At 37.9% G+C, this 7,814-nt stretch overlaps 1 pseudogene; it reads right to left on the reverse strand.

Annotated features, from left to right (window-relative positions):
- Positions 1–2,084: 2,084 nt before the first annotated feature.
- On the reverse strand, positions 2,085–2,199 carry LOC112482231 (annotated as a pseudogene).
- Positions 2,200–7,814: the final 5,615 nt, after the last annotated feature.

The raw sequence follows: 7,814 nt of genomic DNA on the forward strand, positions 1-7,814 counted from the left end.
TAAAATCGTTTCCACTAACTGGGATAAGGAACACTGGGCTAAAAGAATGTGGTGGGGGTGATGAGAGGTAGAATCTAGAGATTCCTTTGGGATGTACTAGGCTGAGATGCCAATTAGAAATCCAAACGGAGATGTCAAATTTAACAGCTGAAAAACTGTGTTCAGAGGAGAGATCTAAGCTAGAGATGTAAATTTGGAAAAATCAGTATTTAAGTGACATGTAAAGTTATATAAAACGAAATCATCCAAAGAGATATAGAGGGAAAACAGAGATGAGAACCCAAGCCTAATCCTAGGGGTACTGCAACATTTATACCTTGCAGATAAAAAAGTGAGAGAAAAGGAGACAAAAAATGTAGAAGGAAAAGCAGATAAATGAAATGTCAAACACACACACAAAAGATCGAGAAAAGAAAGTAATTCAAAAAGGAAAGGCACTCAACTGGGTCAAATTATTCTAAAATTTGTGATAGACAACTTCGATAAGAAGAAATGAAGGCCAGACTGTAGTGTTCTGGAAAGGAAACATAAGAAAGTAGTTAGACACCAACAGTGTAACACTATCAAGGATTCTGCCGCTGAAAAATAGGACAAGGGCAAGAGGGTGAGATTCATGGAGCCAGAGCTCCTCATACTTTCATGTGCATGCACATCACCCGGACTCCTGCTATGATTCAGATTATGATGCTGCCGCTCTGAGATTCTGCATGTCTAAGGGGTAAACCCTTCTTCCACTCTCTCCCTTCCATTCGTGCGACTCTTCTGTAGAAAAGATGTGACTGATGAGACAGGAGAGCCGCCAATCTACTAGTCCTAGTCGCCACCTGGTGGGTCAACGCCTAACTGAAAAGTTCTTGCTCTATTAGCCAGATTTTCTTCTGCTTTTCTACCTAGAGCAGAATCTCCCCTGAGCAAGAAGGTGGTCCACAGTAGCTGGGGAAAGTTAGTGTAGACAGAAAGTTAAAGGCCCTAAGAGAGCTGCAGTCAGGAAGAGCAGGGTCTCTGGGGAAAAGCTGTGCTCCTAATTCACCCCTTGATAAATTCACCTCTTAAATAAAACTGACTGACACACCCCTAATTCACCTCTTAAATAAAACTGACTGAAGAGCAGATGAGTATAAAAACTCCCCCTCTCAACCTCAAGCATATTCCAAAAAGTGTGTGTGTGTGTGTGTGTGTGTGTGTGTGTGTGTGTGTGCGTGCGTGCACACACGCTGATAAACAGAGAGGGAAGGATGAAGGGCTAGAAAGATGGGGAGAAGGCTGGGGAGGGGGGTTTCATCATCTGTTTTAGAAGAAATTTTTGAAAGATTACACTCCCAATACACCCCCGATAACATGTTCATCCACCTTGTACACTGTTCTCTCTGGACAACATGCATCAAGCTCTGAGAATGGAAAATCTCTCCTCTCCATGATCCGACGCGGACCAACCCAACTCTGTCTTTGGTGCTAATCCAGCAAAGGAAACGTTATTGGTGCCTCATAGCATTTAACGTCCTAGTATCATTTTGGTAGCTCTCTCCTTGACCGTGTCTAGGAGACAAATACTCCCCATTGAGAAGGCACGGTAGCTGCGAAGCTTCTACCAGGTCCTTGCTGAGTCTTCGCCTTCATCCTTCCTCTCCTTGAGAACACTGCCTTGTCCTGAGCCTGCTACAGCTCCACCTGCTTCCAACAGGAGGTGCTCTGCTTACTGCGTCACACACCTGTGCCAGGAACATCAACCCAAGGTTCACAAAGATATAACAATAGAAAAGTAACCCATTAGAGAGATATGTTGGGCAAAGACAGTGAATAAAATGAAATCTTTCATTGCATAGGAAATAATAAACTAGAGGATTTACCACACTATCAAACCATTCAATAATTTCTAATGGTAGAAAGGGGGGACTTCAAAATTCAAAATTATTAAAATGATATATTCATGTCTACAGCTCACAATTATCTTTGTTTCGAAGTTGAGAAAAACAGTGTTCTTTAGTTTTTTTTTCTTTTTAGGCGAGGCAACCCTTAGTTGACCTCACGGATTGCAAGGACCTTGTCACTTACAATCCCTTATTTTTTTTTATTTTTTTTTTTTACGCCTACAGCACCTGGTCTTCCTAGATGGTCTCCCATCCAAGTACTAACCAGGCCCGACCCTGCTTAAGTTCCGAGATCAGACGGGTTCGGGCTTGTTCAGGGTAGACAGAAAAACAGTGTTGTTAAGAAAAAATGAATGATGGGAAATATACTTAAATCAATAGAAAGCCCTGGTTCAAAAGTATAAATACTCAAAATGAATGCTTAAATTAGCACTGAATATGTATAATATGGAATATTAGTCCATTAATAAAAAAATCAGATTTATAGGCATTAATGTGGAAAGTTGCTCATAGTGTCTATGCAAAAGCAAGCTACAGAACATAACACATAAAAGATTGGATGAATTTTTTTTAATTTCATGGGAGTGTGTATGTGTGTGTATAAGTAGATAAATAAAACATACATGCAAAGAAAAAACAAGGAAGGACACACAATCAATTGTCAACAGCAGTTACCTTTGAAAATAATATTAGAGGTCAGACCTCTCTTCCTGTGGATGCTTTTGTTTCAAATTAGAGAGGACAAGTGGAAAAACACAGTACCACACGTGGATATATCTTCCGAAAGCTAAGTGAGTTAGGACTGTTAATGCTTTCGCAGTCAGAAGGAGCCATGCGACTCCAGAGCAGTGGAGCCTCTACCATGTGGCAAGTATTTCTGGCGCTCTCTTCTGTATCAGTTTTTCTCTTCGCATCCTAGTGCGATAAGTTGTAAATCACAACAGAAGTGGCCCGTGCTCTCAGATCCCTCCAGCAATCACTCTCTCTCTCTGCTCGTTTTTTCTACGTCCTTTCTACGTGTTTTCTCTTCAGTCCACTCCAGTGCTTTTCTCATCCTCACCACTTCTCTGGCTCATGTTACCAGGGACCACCACATTGCCAAAGCTGATGACACTTCTCTGCCCTCCTCTTTCTTGACTGCTCAACAGAATTTCATAGAGGTGACCACTTCTTCATCCTTGAAACTCTTTTTTTCACCTGACTTACTAAAACACTTATTTTCAGGTACTAGCAGCGCCTTCTTGTCCTCCCTTACTGGATCGTCTTTCTTTTTCCTATTTCCTTATGTCAGAGTTCCCGGGACTCAACCTGTAGGCCTCTTCTCTCCCTTCTCCACCCACACTCACTCTGCGCAAGTTCACATCCGACCCCATGGCTCTAAATACTGTGGGTCACAGTTCAGAATAATACCAGCTGCTGGAGCAAACCCCCAAATTATAGAAAATAAATAAAACAAAAGTTTACTTCCTATATAACAGCTGAAAGCCGAGTTTTCTGACATGTGAACTGCTATTTAATAAAGAATACAAAATATTATGGAAAGAGTTTTGTATGACTTCCTTTCTGTTTTAATTCCCACTTGACTTGACTTTTTGAGTTATTCTTTGTTAATCGAAGCTTTGTTACTAGCATTAATTATATCATTATAGAGGTGGGTGGTCCCACATGAGCACGTACTTACCAGGAGGCAAGGTCTACATGCATCACGTGAAAGCTTAGCAGCAGGAGAACCGGGTACAGCACACACAGAGAAATCCACTGAGAAAGATGTAGTTTGGTCGGGGGCCAAATTAGTAGGTGAGAACACAGAAGCTACTCTAGTTCAAGGCAAAGCCAAAGCTCCTATGAATGAATATTCAAATCCATCTGACACTCTCACGATTTTTGCCATTTTCACAGGTATAAGTGGAGTACAAAGAGCATATTAATTTCAAATATACTTGTCAGGAAAGCAAAGAATGTATATTATTTAGAAAAAAATGATCAAAGTTCAGATGGTATAAATTTAAAAATTAGCTCAGCAGCACAATAATTTAATCTACTTAGTTCACTGCATAATAGCATTTACTACAATAATAATAAATATTAAAATATCCTAGTCTTCTAGATGCTCATCATAGCTTAACCTATATAATTCATACAACAAATCTATAACACAAAGAACCAAATTCCCTTTGTATAGATGAGGAAACTGAGGGGAGTGGCTAAGTGGCTCGTTCAAGTCCACAGTGAGCTACTCGCGGCATCTAATATCAAAACCAGGCAACTCAGTTCCAAAGTTTGTGATCCTAAACACTATGTGATACTATCTCCAAAATATCAGGACCACGAATTTTCAAAAGATGAAAGTGAAGGATTAACAGTTATAGAAGTTACAGTATTACTATTTCTAGACTTTGAAAAATTAATATTTAATACTTATGACCAATATACACTGGGTTGTAGATATTTCAGAAAATCTGCTTTAAAAGAAAACATCTAAAGAAACACCTAAAGAGAAAGAAATAATCAGACAACCTTTTCAGTAATGGCAATGTTTTAGGTTGCTTTGTTAATAAATAAAAAAAAATCAATTTAAAGCCCTTGAACCTATGGAATGTTTAGTCACAGATTAATGACTGATGCTTAGTGTTATTCATTAGTAATATTATCAAAGCAGCAAGACATGGAATACCATATATTTTCTATCTCATGGGCACAGACCTTATCAAGGAAAGAATGCACCTGAATTCTCATTGCTAGCATGGAGTAAAAACAATATGAAGCAGTATAGTAAAATGGTCCAGAGAACTGACAGAAATTAAACAATGACCACATTTCAGTAGTCAATGATGATGTCACAACCACGAATTCTACTGCCAGTGTGCTCATTGAAATTCATCCTGACCTCTTGACCTTCCTGCCCCATGAAGATTGAAGGAAAAATAAAAACTTGCTTGGTCTTTTTAATCGCAGACTCCTCTTTATAGAATTAAGTTACCCAGCCCAGAACAGAGGACAGAGTGGCAGATGGGGTGTTCTACCTGACACATCATTCTCCCCTGTCATTTTAAAGCTACTTTGCTTCACTCCTCCAGAAGTCTTATTAGTGCCCAATGGATTCTTGGCAGACCCTTCCCAGCTCTTCCAAAGACAAAACTATACGATGGTACTCATGGTCTGCCCACTGCTCAGACTCAGCCTGGACCACTGCTTCTGGCCTCACTGTCACTGGATCGAACAGATTAAACACCTATCATTTGCCAGGGTCTTATACAGACGAAATCAAACTTTAGATCCTCCTGGATTATATAAAAATTTTAAGGTATTATGAACTCATTGAATAGCACTTCCTCACAGTAAAGCTCTCAATAACTAACAAATTTTTTGAAAATAATGAAAAAGTAAAAAGAATTTTAGAAAGTCATCATTAATAATCTCACTGATAAAAAGTTATTTCATATGGCTTTAAGACAACTGCATAGACCCTAAATCAGTTTACTTTTTTCTCCCACATTTTTCACCACAAATACTTTCCAGAATAAGCTTTTCTATAAAAATATGAATGCCATCATCATATTCCATCGTATTTTACTTCCTTCTCTCGATAGCATTGAACATCAAGTTCACAATTTTTCATTGGTGTTAATGAAACAGTGGAGAACATCTTGAATACAGAAAATAGTCCTCCTTTCTGATTTTGTCCTTAATATTAATTGTGTGGAATTATTAAACCAAGCAACTAAACAGTTTCACACTTGTAAGTCTTTTGTTATATATTTTAACCTTGTGTTCTGGAAAGGCTGTGTCTCACGGAACATTCTCATTGGGAATGTACGAAATAGCCTCTACCGAAGCAACTTGATGCATTTCCCCGCTTATATTTTGCTGATCAGATGAGTGAACAGGTACCTTGTTCCATAGATTTAAATCTATTTGATTACTCCTTTTGAAAAATAATTTTTCACTTTTATATTATTAATATGATTCTATTTGATTAATTCTGCAGAGAATCTAGTCTAAGATATATTTATTCAATCTACTCTTTTCCTGTTTTCTAATTCATTCGTTGCAGCTTTAATTTTATGGTTTCATTCTTTTTATCGTTGAGCCTTCTGTAGTTGTTCCTTTTCTAAATCCTTAATTTGAAACTCAAACTTACGAATTTTCTGTCATTCTAATAAATAATTTACTCTTAAGAACAGCATTGGCTATGAGGTACTTTGTTTTCATGTCAATGTTTATTGTATATCTGACCATATGTGGTGATTTGAGAATGTATTTTTAGATTTTTATAACTTAAATATTACCAATTTAACTCATTAATCTCCAATTTTATTGCATTCTGGTCATAAAACATGACCTGTTTAATTTCTATCGATCATCTCTGTAAATATTCAGAAGTTATATAAGTCAACTCCTTATTAAGATCAAAAATAGCCACTCCCATTTCCTCTCAGCAAGTGAATTTACTTCAGAGGATTTACCACAAGTAGCTACACATTTCTTCATGTGTTCACATGCTTATTGTGTCTCCCCCACTATGCTGTTAGCTTTATAAGAATAGCAATCAGTATGTCTGCTTTGTTCATTACTGATTCTCAGACCTATGTTTTCATTTTGGGAACGAAAGAAGTAAGGAAAGTGTCCAAGGGTGGTCACAGGGTAAGGGCCGGAATGGTGGGGAGTGCTGAAAAACGCTATGGTTTATAATAAATACACCCAAGAGATTGCCATGAGGAAAAAGTCAATTTTACCCTTAAGTAAGAGATGTTGGCATTGCCTACCTGCTGCTTGGTTCAACAAGCTAGGAAAAGGAGGCAGACAGAGTATCCTCATACCAGCTTTCTGACTGAGTGTGCTATTTCATCTCACAGGGAAAATTGTGCATAAATCATGATTTTTTAGTTAGCTTGTTTTCTGTGTGTGTGTGTTGATAATGACGATATTTTGTTTTGTTGCTCTATTTATGTTCTCTAGTTTAGAAATCTTCCAATATTGGCAATCAGTAATCTACTATAGTAGATTACTGTTGCGAGTTTTAATTTTTTAAGTTTTCATCAGCTTTCAGGTGGTCTTAATAAAAAGTTTGGAGAGGCTGATTTAGAATTCCTAGTCTAATCTGTTTTCACCTGAAATCTGGATTGGATTGGATATTACTTCTTATACTTGGAATTGTTATGTTGTTGAGATAAGATTTCTGTTAATACATTGGTTCTCTTATATATGCACATGTCAGAACACTATGCTGTCTCTTGACTCAACGACTTCCATGAACATGTTCTTATCCACAAACACTAGAAAACTCTTGATCTGCAAAAAGAACTTCTACAGTGAATGAATTGTCATTGCTTGTCATCACCCTTTCTTAATAAAGCACAACTGGGAATGAGCTGACCTAGGAACAGAATTTTCAGACCTCTCTTTAAAGAATCACTGCAATCACTAATTATAATGACAAAATAAACCTTCTAGAGATCGGCTTGTTTTCTGATGGCCCACCTTTCTTAGTGCAGACTGACATTGTCATCTTTCTTCTCCTAAAGAGTTACCACTGAGCTTCTAGATCCTCAGAAGCACCACCCCTCTGGTTTCCATCTCCCCAAAGAACAGTAGGAGTCTCCTTCTCTGTTCTCCCACGGAAAGCTATTCAGATCTTTTCATATCACTGTTACCTACTCTCCTCATTACATTGTAATTATCTGCTCACCTGTCAGTCTCTTCAATGGGATTTTGAACTTTTTGATAACAAGGAGCACTCTTATTCATTTGTATGGCCCTAATACCGCAGAGCCTATGAAATAGTGGCACTCAGTAAACATTAGTAATTAGAGGAAAGGGAGGAAAGCTGACACAGAGGGAATAAAGGAAGGAAAGGCAAAGAGATGAAAAAAAAAGATGATATAAAAATAGCTTGAATTAAATTTGACAGCGTGTGTGTGTGTGTGTGTGTGTGTGTGTTGGCAA

The sequence above is a fragment of the Pteropus alecto genome, unplaced genomic scaffold (genome assembly GCF_000325575.1).
Source record: "Pteropus alecto unplaced genomic scaffold, ASM32557v1 scaffold35, whole genome shotgun sequence".
NCBI classification, from domain to species: Eukaryota; Metazoa; Chordata; class Mammalia; order Chiroptera; family Pteropodidae; genus Pteropus; species Pteropus alecto.